We start from the raw sequence: 12,773 nt of genomic DNA on the forward strand, positions 1-12,773 counted from the left end.
TCTATTGGAGGTGCAGATTATATTATTTAATTGTGGTTCACAAATTAAGTACACATACAAATATTGTTCCTTTAGGAAAGAATTATGTTTAAGTATCTTACTAAATGCTATTGTAGATTTAAGTAACATGCACTTAGTTAATCTCTTATACTGCTTTATAAACAATCAATTATAGCCAGTTTGTTTATTATAATGGGATTAAGATCAGCTCAATATGACCTATAACTAAGGCAAGGATTTTCCTCTATTTATGTACCCTAGCCGTGTGTTTACATGAGCTGTGCTCTTGTGTAGAGAATCATTTCTGAAAATGTCGTCTGTATGGCTTTAAGAATCTACTAACGATACATAGGTAGGATTTTGCATTGGCCTTTATGTAATCAAAGTGGACGAGTTGTTTTCCTAATGGAAATGGACAAAACTTTAACATACCAATAAAAAGGAAAAATTAGATGCCAGAACATAACAGATATTGAGTTAAGTGGCTCATTTGTATTCCTCATGATAGCGAGGGGAGACCAATACCATGGTCACAAAACTATCAACTTATTGTCATGGGTGCCAACTGGGGTGCAATGCCCTTAGAGGGGCCTTTGCAGCAGTTGAAGCCCCAATTCAATCTAAATCAATGCCATGTTGCTCATTTCATCAAATTCACTATATGTTATAGTCAACTGTTCATACCAATGTCCATATTGTGGTCATACCAATGGAGATCATGGAGTAACATCTACTGTCTTGTTGGGTGCTAAATATTAGCCCTGTGAGCTGACATTCTGGTTTCTTTAAAAGAAACATTCTAACCGTGTTCAGTATAGTTTGCTCCATTGTTACAAAATCCATCCTGCATTTCTCAAGCACAGAAAATAGTCCACACAAAGTCCAGACAAAAAAGTTAAATTAAGACAGACTTTTCCTGCTTACTTACCAAGGGAGGGCTGGCAAATTTTAGCCCGGGGGGCAAGGCTTGAATCAGCAGCCTGTTAGGAACATTTTAAAGGAAAAAAAGTTGAGGTGGCCCAGTGACTCGGCTCAAGGTAGCCCATTACCGGACCAGTCCTAGGGCGCAGATGCCCCCCTAACCCCCATGCCAGCCTGTCCCTGCTATTTACACTAGTTCTATGTATATATGTACACCAGTGCAAAGAAAGTACCTGCAGTTATTTGAGTCCTAACAGCTATTTCTAATGGGGACCCACTTCCAGGGTCTCGGAAAACAGATAAAACATAGGATCACAATGAATCTTTCAAAACATTTTTTGAAAAAATGTCTATTGACAAAAGATAATATATTTTAGTTAAACAAATAATATTATATACTCCACAATACCAAACATGTGGTAACGAAACATTTACATATACCTTTATAAATATGTCATATCTTTTCAGGATATATCAGTTGGTATTTTTAGTGGCCTTTTACCATAAACAAGTTTTAATAGACAAATATGAGTAAACATTATTATGGTATATTTTACTTATCAGTTAACCTTTATCCAATTACTGCACTAATTAATATCTGAAATTTCTTCCTGGTGACTGGATATTATCATTATTATTTTAATAATACAATAAGCCCAAAACTAAAATGATTGTTATCCATCATTCATAATACAGTTGTATGCCTGGATATAGCTGCTTATATCAGCAACCTTGAAGATGTTATATATTGTCACATTACATATAAATGGATACATAGTGCCAATCTGACCAGGCCATTTCCAGTACATACTATATTCTTTGGTTTCGCAAAACTGTTGATTTTGTACCTATTGTACCATAGGTACCATAATATGTGGTAATAGGTGACCCTATATGATTGTGGCAAATGACAGCTTGTTACCTGGGAAGCAGATTGGTATTAGTTCATGCTGCCTATAGGCACACCTGGAAGATACACCAGTATGTTTGTTAGAATGGAAAGTCTGCAACTGCTACATCTCCTCTTGACAAAGCAAAGCTGCCAGCTTTTAGTTTTGGGGGGCAGACTGTCATTATTATATGGCAGAACTCAAACCTCATGATGGACCAAAATATTACTATACACTAAATTTATGGAATAGTCAATCACCAGACATTATTAAGCAATGTAATAATCCATGAGTTAATAAGGCACCTATGTCATACTTACCAACTTGCTGAAGACTAGCTCCGGGAGCCTGCCGGGGGAGGTGGGCGTGATGGTGGCGGGGCTCCAAAATTCATGACATTTTGGCCAAACACCGCGATTCCCGGTGAATCGCTGCGTTTTGGACCTAATTCTGCCCACTTCACTAGGAAGTGGGCAGAGTTATGACAGATGCGGGAGATTGCCACACTCTCCCGGGAGTCAGTGAGACTCTCGCAAAATGCGGGAGTCTCCCGGACAATCCGGGAGAGTTGGCAAGTATGACCTATGTACAGACACCTTCATTGATTATTACTCCGCAAACACAGATTGGATAGTACAGAGGCAATCCATCATTTATATAGCGCCCCTAATTCTGCAGCGCTGCACAAAGAACTCACTCACATCAGTCCCTGTCCCAATAAAGGTTGCGCATCCTGTCCCCCTGTCTCCTTTTAGTATCTTATAATATGACAAATATTAAAATAAAATCAACTAAGGATACTACACTCCCTTTATGTAAATGTGGTGTGAATAGTCATGGGAGCTGTAGATTTAACTATAGATATGTGCTGTATTGTGGATCACTAAAGAAATTGACTCTAAATTCTGATTAAAAAAACTTTCTAAGTGCATTTAGCAATGCAGTGATTTGCATAGATAATCCAAAGTGTAACTTGAGGGAAAGTCCGTGTGCAGTACTCCCAGGCCGCTTCTAAAGACTAGAGTGTGCAGAGTCGGATAATCCCTTTACATTCATTCATTGCCCTTAATGGGTTACCTAGTAAACACTGTGTTAGGAAAGTGTCATTCTGAAACAAGTTAATTGAGAAAAAAAAACTGATTTGGTTTCCTAAAGAAGCAGCACAGTCTACAGAATACCTTACATGACCCGGGGACATCAAAATCTGTCAGAGGCTAAATTAAGGCCAGTGGTCCTATTGAAAACAGCCTGGGGTTCCTTTAACCCTTTCTCCTCTAGGCCTCAATGCCTGCAATAACTTTATTTACAGACAAATTGTAGGGACATTTCAGTGAGATTCTATAGACCTCTGTCTAAGTAAACAAAAGGATGATGGATATACTTATGCTACCACATGTACAATGTCATCAATTTTCACGTCAGGCAAATTAAAAAGTAACAACCGAACCTGGTAAGCACTGTAACAAAATATTTGTGGTGCATGCAGACCCACAAGGATTGCCTTCAATCGAAGCAGTAAAAAATATGTTTCCACAGCTGACAAATATTAGTAAACATTACAGCAAAGGTGGATAATTCTGCAAATGCTGCAAAACGGTCTACTTGATGCATCTAGCAGCCAAAATACACATCAGCAACTAACTATATTAAATGTGCTTCACTGGTTGTTAAAAACCTGAGATAGTTTTCATTTGCACAGTTTGGAGAGTTTGTTTCCTCATCTTTTTGGTTTGTTTTAATGTTCTGCTTCTCCCTTTGGTGTCTCTCAAACATCCTACTTCTGATGAGCTAATATTCCCTGCAGACTCAAGAGTCCTATCTACAGTGTGGAGAGAGATTTTTGCATGCACTCAATTAACCTGTTGTGTCCTCGGGAGAATGGAAGCCATTGCGCGCCTATAGTTTATGTGCCTCTTGGGTGTGTAATGAGTTGATTACATCTATCTTTTAAAGCTCAAAAGGAGAAACACTTGAAAGAGCATGTTAAAATATACATAATACAAGTGTACCTAGACATAAAAAAAACAAATAGCATTGTCAGGGGACACTTAGGCCCTGTGGTGACTTAAAAGGATGTTTCACTCCATTGTAGTCCTTACATACCCTCATGCTTCAGACAATTTGATGTAATTCAGTAGAAAGTTTGGTTAAATCAAATATGTTGTTTTCTTATCATATCGTAAATTAAAGTAATAGCAAATGTAAAATATCTATGGTTCTACAATAAAGTCTTATATGTAGGCTCAGATACATATAAGTATACATATACTATTTTTAGTTTCTCTTTTTAAATTGAAGCTTGGAATTTTCACACTGTTTTACAGTTTTATACTACTTGTATGAATTTCTAAAACTGAAAAAAAGTATTGAAATTCCAAGCTTCAATTTAAAAAGAGAAACTAAAAATAGCATTGTGTAGCAATACTAAATATACTCGTTTGGGAATCATTTTTTTAATTTACCGCTTTGTTATGAAGCAAAATGTCATTGTCAGCATGTTTAGGGGTTACAATTTGATTTTATGACACGAGTTGCAATTTTATCTCTCACACACAGATGGTGCTGTAGAGTCCAAACAGGAAGTAGGAAGGTCTAGCACCCCTAGATTGCGCTTGATTACGATTGGGGAGGAGTAGGTTGCAATAAGTGGAGGGTAATGGTGCCAGCTATAGAGCATGACGGCCATAATATAGTAAAGAATTTGATCAGTAGAGTCAAGATGGGAATTAGAGGGATGGACGGGTTTGTGAATAAGCCTATTTATTGCTTTATGGCGAGAGTCAAAGCAATTAAGCATTGATAGACTGCAGCAGAAACATAACATGTGTTTTGGCCCATTCAAAGCCTCTATCCAAGAATAGATAGGGTAATGTCATATTTTGCTATATCTCATAGTATGATAAATCTGATCTTAGGGTGATAAATCTAAGCTCTCAGAACTTTTGCTTTGCATTTTATTTTGTATACTTTTAATTTCAAAACATTGTTTTGCTAAGTGCTTGCCAACAGTCATGTACATTAATATACAAACAGACTCCAGACTGTCTTAAAATCAGCAGAACTGTAACTATACATATTGGTATCAGATTGTATCTATAACAGTGACCAGGTTAATCAGTGATAGAAATAGGCGGATTTCATTCAGACACATTTAACCACTTTGCTGCCAGAGGGCCAGCCATAGAGCTTGCTGTGTGACCCTACCGGTCAGCAATGAGGGAAATGCAGGAGTATTCATGATTAAATATGATAAAATGTCTTTCAGACTATCTCTTCATTCTAAATAGAATGAAAAGGGAAACAATTTGTTATTTTCTCATGAAGGATTATGCCGGTTGGTATACATCCTAGGGCATTTTAATGTGTGGACATTTGTATTTTAGATTTGATATATATTTTATTTAACATTCTCCGCTGCGAGTCCCCCCACCTCCCCCCCTTTGCATGCCCACCAGCAAAACGATCCAAGAAGCAAGGGCAATTAAATAAAGAAGAAACAGCTTTTCAAATGGAAATTGATAAGCCTTCCAAAGCCAATAGCCCATGAAACGTGAAGAAAAAAAAAAAGGATGTAATGCAGAGGAGCTGAAGATATAAACACACACTCAGTAGCATACACAAATAGACACAGGGACACATATGCCGACAGCCCTGCCAAACATTATAACGTTATAACTTGTGGCTCTCTAAACATTTGTGAAAATAGATTAAAATAGACGACATCCGTTTTGTTAACACACAGATGAAAGCCACTCTGACATATTAGAAATAATTGTCCATAATCCAAATTTCACAAACATTCCAATATGGAGCAATGATTTGGTTCATAATTCCCCCCGTGGGCAAAAGTCCAAAAATATTTGCATTTAATTTGTTCATTTATTTGTTTTTTCAGAAAAAAAAAAGAAAACATTTATGATGTGCCTTTTATTGAAATGTCCTTGATCTTTTCTTGCAAGAGATTATTTTTTTTAATATCAAAAGGATCACACCTGTGTTTAGAGCCACTGTTTTAATGAAAGAAAGCCTGCAAAAGTTTTTTTTTTAAGAAAATAACTTTTGAAAGCTATGTGTGTTTTAATAGGAATTTCTGATCTGGCCTTGGAGATATAAAATCGATTACATTTTGGGACTCCTGCGTTACCTCTCCATTCAGGCCCTGCATCGTGAAGAAGATGGAACATAAAAGTAGGGAATCTTTCCAACTTACCTTCTCATTGCAACGTTCCCAAAACCAGTAGGGACAGAGGCAGCTGGTGCTGAGCTAGGACCTGCCAGAACAGCCTAAGCTTCTCTTAGTACATCCTTGTGTCAGTTCCATTGATGTCATGCAGTGACAGGCAGAAACAGAAAATGAACACAAGAGAAAAATCAGAACACGCTTATGCACCAGGCAAAAATCTGTCCCCTTCTCGGAGTATAGTGCTCCAAAATCAAGGAGGGGGGGTGGTCTTTTTTTTTTTCCCTCCTGATAAGCAGCTTGAGGTTATATTTTTACACTCCCCCTTTTTTTCTTCATCTTCCTTGCTCAGAGTTTGCCTCCAATCTTGTTTTCTTGCTTTCCTCTTCTCTGCACCCTCCAAGGTTGTTCAGAATCTATCAAGGTAACAGGAGCACATTACACATGTTGCATTCAAAGTTGCAGCGCTGAGTAGATGTAAAAATAATCTTTTAGTTGTTGTACTCCTAGGGGGACATTATAAAAAAAAAAGAAAAAAAAAAAGAAATTACTTTGAAAAGAAGGGGTCACAGAGACAGAAGAAAAAGGATTAACCCCCCTCTCCAGTGTAATTCTTCTGTTTGTGTCATGGGCTGTTGTTGAGAACTGAACCTGGTTGCATGTTGCATCTGCACAGGTCTATCCTTTCCAGTTCGCCTCTCTAGATCCTCTGCTTCTGGATGGAATATGTGAGCAGTTTAAATGTCCCTTGTCATTCTGCTGTTTTCTCTTTCCCTTTCTACTCACTCTCTCCTCTTCTTCTCCTTGTTAGAAAGGCATGTCCGTGCTAAACTGATGTATTATTTGCCCCCCTCTTTCACACAGATGCATGCACTCAGATACAGACAGGGAGACTGGAGAGCAGAGTGAGATACGCACACACACACACAGGGAAAGAGAGAGAGACAGAAGCACACACAGGGACATTAACATTCAGAACTGATAGCACCTTATACCACGGCAATAGGGAACAATTTAAAGAGATAAGTCGGACATTGCTGGTAACCAGTCTTTCCCCCTCTGCACAAGCCTTTGGCTGCACTGAATTCTAAAGCTTGGGGTGAGAAACGGGACTAGTGACATTTCTGACAATAATTTCATCTTGACAAGGATAAAATGAGAGCTGCAAGAAGCTAATAAGACAGCGGAAATATCTGAGCTAAACATAAATTACACCTCATAAGTGATGCATAGTAATTGACATTTAAGCTGCCATATCACAAACATTTCTTAGGATCCTCTAAATCCTATAAACACGTACATGAAAACAATGGTTATAAATGCATATATTTCATTGTATCCAAGTAATACAGTTAAATTGTAATAAATAAGGCAGAGCACTTCTTAATTATGTTTTAAAAGACTCAGACATTTCTCAAATTAATGATTCAAATTTGTACTTGAAACTTGCAAGCAATTTGCCTGATTTTGGCTAAATGTGCATAAAATGCATTAAAATAACGTGTATCCGAATACTAATAACATGCTGTAAGATTTGGCCAAAACCTGAACCTAAACTTACATTTCCATATACAACAGTGACTGGAGTTGGAATTTTTTTTTTTTTATTGTCTGCAAATAAAAGTAGTAGTAGTAATGGTGAAATGAGGCTTATAAACGTGAATTTAAGCAGGGATTACAGGGTACATGGTATCGCAGCAAAGTACAGTCTTTAATGGGATGATATGCAATACAGAGAGCAAAGCAGCTTTGCTTATTATAGCATAGGCTTATTATAGCAATACAGCGGGGCTTATTATAGCATAGGCTTATTATAGCAATACAGCGGTGCTTATTATAGCATAGGCTTATTATAGCAATACAGCGGTGCTTATTATAGCATAGGCTTATTATAGCAATACAGCGGTGCTTAGTATAGCATAGGCTTATTATAGCAATACAGCGGTGCTTATTATAGCATAGACTTATTATAGCAATACCGCTTTGCTTATTATAGCATAGGTTTATTATAGCAAGACAGCTTTGCTTATTATAGCATAGGCTTTTTATAGCAATACAGCTTTGCTTATTATATAATTGGTAGAGCATGGCTGTGGGCCCTTTTGCCATAAGAACCCCAAATCTCCTTTTAACTTTGCTACATATGGGGCAGTGTTTGATCTGATGCAGCACGGCAGAAGAATTATGCACTAAAATGCGCTTAATTTGCACCACTCACATTCCTGTATTTATGAATTCGACACAGCTGCATGGAGGCAGTGGGTGTAATCTGCCATGTAACAAGCAGAGGGTCAGGACAATGCTATTAATGGACATTTGTTTGTCCTCTCTAGTATACAATGGATTCAGATTTGGATATACCAATTTTAATGATCTAGCTGAATACAAATCCTGTTAAAATTCTTGACATTTGAACCATATTCTGGATTTGGTGCATCTCAAAATTCTTCCACCAGATACTGCTACTATAACAATCTATTTTACATAGGAAGGCAGACTTTGTATTGGCTTGAAATGTGTAGTACATGGCCCAGACAATACACAATGTTCACGTACGATGTACAGATAGTCCTTTAGTGCCCCATTTGTTGCATGTCAGTGCCTACATTGTAAGTAGCGAAACCGGTTTATTCATTTTCTGGATCCATTCAATCCATACCCTTTGCACTGTCAATTTTCAGTGTAACTACTGTACTGTCATTTCACAGTTAGTAAAATCAATAACATTATAGGAAGCAATATAGCTTCACAAAGCACCTAAGATTCCCACTGATCAAATACTGGAATGTAAATATTCTATATGCCACACGTTGCTGAATGGAGAGAAGAAAACTGACAGAGCAAAAACACAACAAAAGATTATAATAACTTGGACTTAGGAGATCATTAGGACTATCATATTTATAATAAATGTGGCTGCTTGTTTAAAACGTTTTCAATCTGTTCCATACAGTAATGAGGTGAAGACTGTTCTAGTTATCTGGCAGCAATAAATTAAGGCTTCGATGTACTCAGTTACCAAGAAACCACATGGTCACTTCACTTCTACTGATGGTAGAATAAAGATACACTAGGCTACGCCAACCATGTAGAATGTAGAAGTAATACACTAAAATACAAGAGGAAAAGAAATCAGTTTCCCTTGTAAAAAGGATATCAGGATAGAGCAGTGTTGGCTAACCTGTGACACTCCAGGTGTTGAGAAACTACAAGTCCCAGCATACTCTTCCAGCAATAAGCTGCTAAATATTGACAAAGCATGCTGGGACTTGTAGTTTCACAACACCTGGAGTGTCACAGGTTAGCTAACACTGGGATAGAGCTTTTATGGACATAATGAGACATAGTAAGGTAGAAATAGCTGTATACTAGTTGAAATTATGCTGTCTTCTTCCTCTTCATTAGAGATGGATGTGGTCAAGGATAAGGAGATAAGGATGGATATGGGCAATACAGAGGGCATACATTTATATACCCCCTCCCCCAGATTTGGATTAGTGAGGGGGTATGCTGCAGTATCTCTTCACTTGCACAGGCCTTCTGTTAAAGATTATAGCATTTTGTCTAAGCACATTATTTATATTCAGGGAAATTTGTACTGCAGTATTATTTGTTTTCTGTATTATAATTATATCTTTATTATTATCTATAAGCGACAAAAAATTATTGTGCTCTGTCCTGAGAAGCCATATGCTGATTATATAATAATCAAAAATATGTTGAGTAAGATGTTGGGACATGATATGTGGGCATGGGCAAAATGGACATAGACCTCACCGGGATTTTTCCCGATAGGCCTGTGGCCCCCATATCATCATAGGACTGCCTCAAGATTGGTTTAGTATATTTTTGTTGGTTTTAACTGGGAGGGGCTGGTAACCATAGGTGGGTGACTTTGACATTGAATCGGTTCCTGGTGGCTGCCCCTCTTTCAGAACCAGCCACCATATAGTATGTGCATGTGACTCAACCAGATTCATTCCAACCTCCCTCCCTCCCTTTACCTCCCTTCTGTGTTGGCAGCTTCCTTTACCTCTCCCCTATAATGACTGCAAGTAACGTGGAGCACACACCTGCAGCCATGCCCCATAAAGTACTGGATGTATGAAGATAAGTATGGGGGGAGTGGCTCTTTTAATGTAATGTGGGGTGGCGCATGGGTGTCAAGATAACAGTTTAAATAATAATGTTACCTTATTCTGGCAATCGGATCCCCAAGGCTGGAAATTGGCTGGTCAGAAATGAGTTCCTGACGAAGCTTAGCTGAAAGTGATGCATGAGGTTGTAGAGGTGATGATCCCAGTGAGCCAGTTTCCAGACACAGAAACAGGCATGAAGGAAAGCTGAAGGCTTAATGTCACGATAATAATGTCACTGTCCACAGTCCCAGCCAGGTTGGCAATACTGAGGAGACTGGGAGAAAGTACAGCCTGAAGAGGTTAATATCCAGAGACTGTATGTCCAGGACTACACAATGCAATATGTGTGTACAGATATATGTAGCAGTGGTCAAGTTAGATTTGCAGGAAACAGACTGCAGCGTGACCAGTATGCAAATCACATCAGTAAATGATAAGCAAATGTCAATAAGAAAGTTGAAACAAAAGCAAGTCCAATTGTCTTAACCAGGTTGATACTCGGTAATAGCCAAATTAGGAAGAGGGTGCCAAAGAAATAAACAACAGCAAGTCCAGAATCCAAAGCCAGGTCAATACACGGTATTGCAGGTCAGTAAACAGGACACCAAACGGTTAAGGCAAAAGGCAGGTCCAATTTGTCTAATGCAGGGTCCAAAGCAAGAGGTCAGTGTCAGGTATTTAGGCTGGCTGTTAACATAATCACCTAGCAAAACCTATATGACAGAGAGTCCCTTTTAAAGTGACAATAGGTGCTTCTTGATGGCCTCAACAGGAAACTTTCAGTGTGAATGAGAAAGTTCTGCACATTCTCAGAAGTGCTGGGGATTGTTGCTAAGCAACAAAGAAAACCAGACCAGACTTCTGATGGAGGAGAGCCTGAGCAAAACAGGCAAATGCTGAACACCTGCAATGGTGGGCAAGCCGTAGGAATGTCTTGTCCTAATAGGGAAGGAGCGGCATGTCAGGGCCGAGGATTGGCATGCCGCTGCAATAGTCCCCGCCAGCAGTCACAATGGGATATTAATTTAATGGTAGAAGGAGACTGGGGGCTATTGTTTTACTGGTCGGTGGGGCTATTTATTTAATGTTGAGTTGATTGAAGTGGCTATTAATGTTATGGCGGGCCTATTAATATTGCTAGGGTGGTTTGGGGGCTATTAAATGAATGTGGGACTGGTAGGGGGAAAAAGAGTTCTATTTATTAAATGTAAATGCTATTAATTTAATGTCAGGTTATTTGGAGGGAAATAGACATAAATGGTACATTGAGTTAGTTTAATGTCATGGCTAGTTGCAGGAAACCAGGCCTATTTATTAATTTAATGTCAGGGCTGCCTGGGAGGGGGGTCAAGAGTGCCCACTTGTTGCTTGGCTTTCCATATTTCATATACCTATCATTTTTCCAAATCCTGAAATTCCAGGATATAGACAAGCAGCAACTGAGCTTAAGACACCGGCAACAGAAACATCAGGTAGTGAAAGCTGCAGATAAAGGTAGGAGAGATCAGCTCAGTCTACCAACTGTCCTCATGTTGTGTGGACAGACCAGATTTTGGGGGATTATCCTGCACAGTCAGTGTCATTCTGGAGGTATACCCCTTTATAGGTTGTTTATCTGTGAACTATATACCTAGTGAGCCTAGCAGTAACACAGCATTGTAGTGTGTTTGATAGGGAAGGGGTTGGAGGGTAGCCTAACACTGTCTAAAACAATAGCCACATTCACTCCTTTGGCATAACGGTATGTGCATTGTGCTTCTACTGACAGTTTCACAGAAAGATCCCCCAGCACACTGCTATAGCCAGCAACAGATCTGCCATTTCTACTGTAGATAAAGATGCAAAAGTCTTAGTTGCACACATTTGCAAGTGTATGTTAAAGCCATCCGCCACTCCATGGCGCTTTTGCTAATAGGGTGGTCCTAACTCTAAACAATGAGAGTCCCATATATTTGGGCCATACATATATGTGTCTTTAAATTGAGAGCTAACTTACCAAGAGGTACTCCAAAGGCCTCCAAATAGCAATTCAATGCCAGCACTCCCTCTCAGCTACTGACACCAACATGCCTCTCAGACAAATAGAGAACTGGAAGTTGCTCAATCAATTTATAGGCTCATAGCAGGTGCTTGAAAGGCGGGGCTTATCCTAAAAGAAACAAGCACACCGAAAAATCACCTCTTGGTAAGTTAGCTCTCAATTTAAAACATATATATATATATGACCCAAATATGTGGGACTCTCATTGTTTAGAGTTAGGACCACCCCATTAGCAAAAGCGCTGTGGAGTGGCAAATGGCTTTAACCTACATTTGAAAATGTGTGCAACTAAGACTTTTGCATCTTTATCTACAGTAGAAATTGCAGGTCTTCGCTGGCTTTAGCAGTGTGCTGGGGGATCTTTCTGTGTGCTTGTTCCTTTTAGGACAGGCCTGTCCAACCTGCGGCCCTCCAGATGTTGTGAAACTACAAGTCCCAGCATGCCCTTCCAGCTATCAACAGGTTGTCTACTGGCAAAGCATGCTGGGACTTGTAGTTTCACAACACCTGGAGGGCCGCAGGTTGGACAGGCCTGTTTTAGGACAACCCCACCCTTTCAAACACCTGCTATGAGCCTATAAATTGATTGAGCAACTTCCACT

General features: G+C 39.0%; 1 protein-coding gene across 5 annotated transcripts in view; it reads right to left on the reverse strand.

Moving 5' to 3' along the window:
* Nucleotides 1-12,201, reverse strand: part of GRIN2D (glutamate ionotropic receptor NMDA type subunit 2D) — a 557,401-nt gene extending 545,200 nt beyond the window's left edge. For 2 of the 5 annotated variants that reach the window (XM_075191486.1, XM_075191482.1), the window contains exon 1: nt 6,022-7,030. The gene's annotated coding sequence lies outside the window, so the exon portion shown is untranslated. Of the gene's footprint in view, nt 1-6,021; nt 7,031-10,184; nt 10,850-12,126 lie in introns of those variants that run through there. The other 3 variants (XM_075191483.1, XM_075191487.1, XM_075191484.1) reach the window with 3 other exon arrangements.
* Between the last annotated feature and the right edge of the window lie 572 nt (nt 12,202-12,773).

Source organism: Mixophyes fleayi, chromosome 11 (assembly GCF_038048845.1).
Source record: "Mixophyes fleayi isolate aMixFle1 chromosome 11, aMixFle1.hap1, whole genome shotgun sequence".
NCBI lineage: Eukaryota > Metazoa > Chordata > Amphibia > Anura > Limnodynastidae > Mixophyes > Mixophyes fleayi.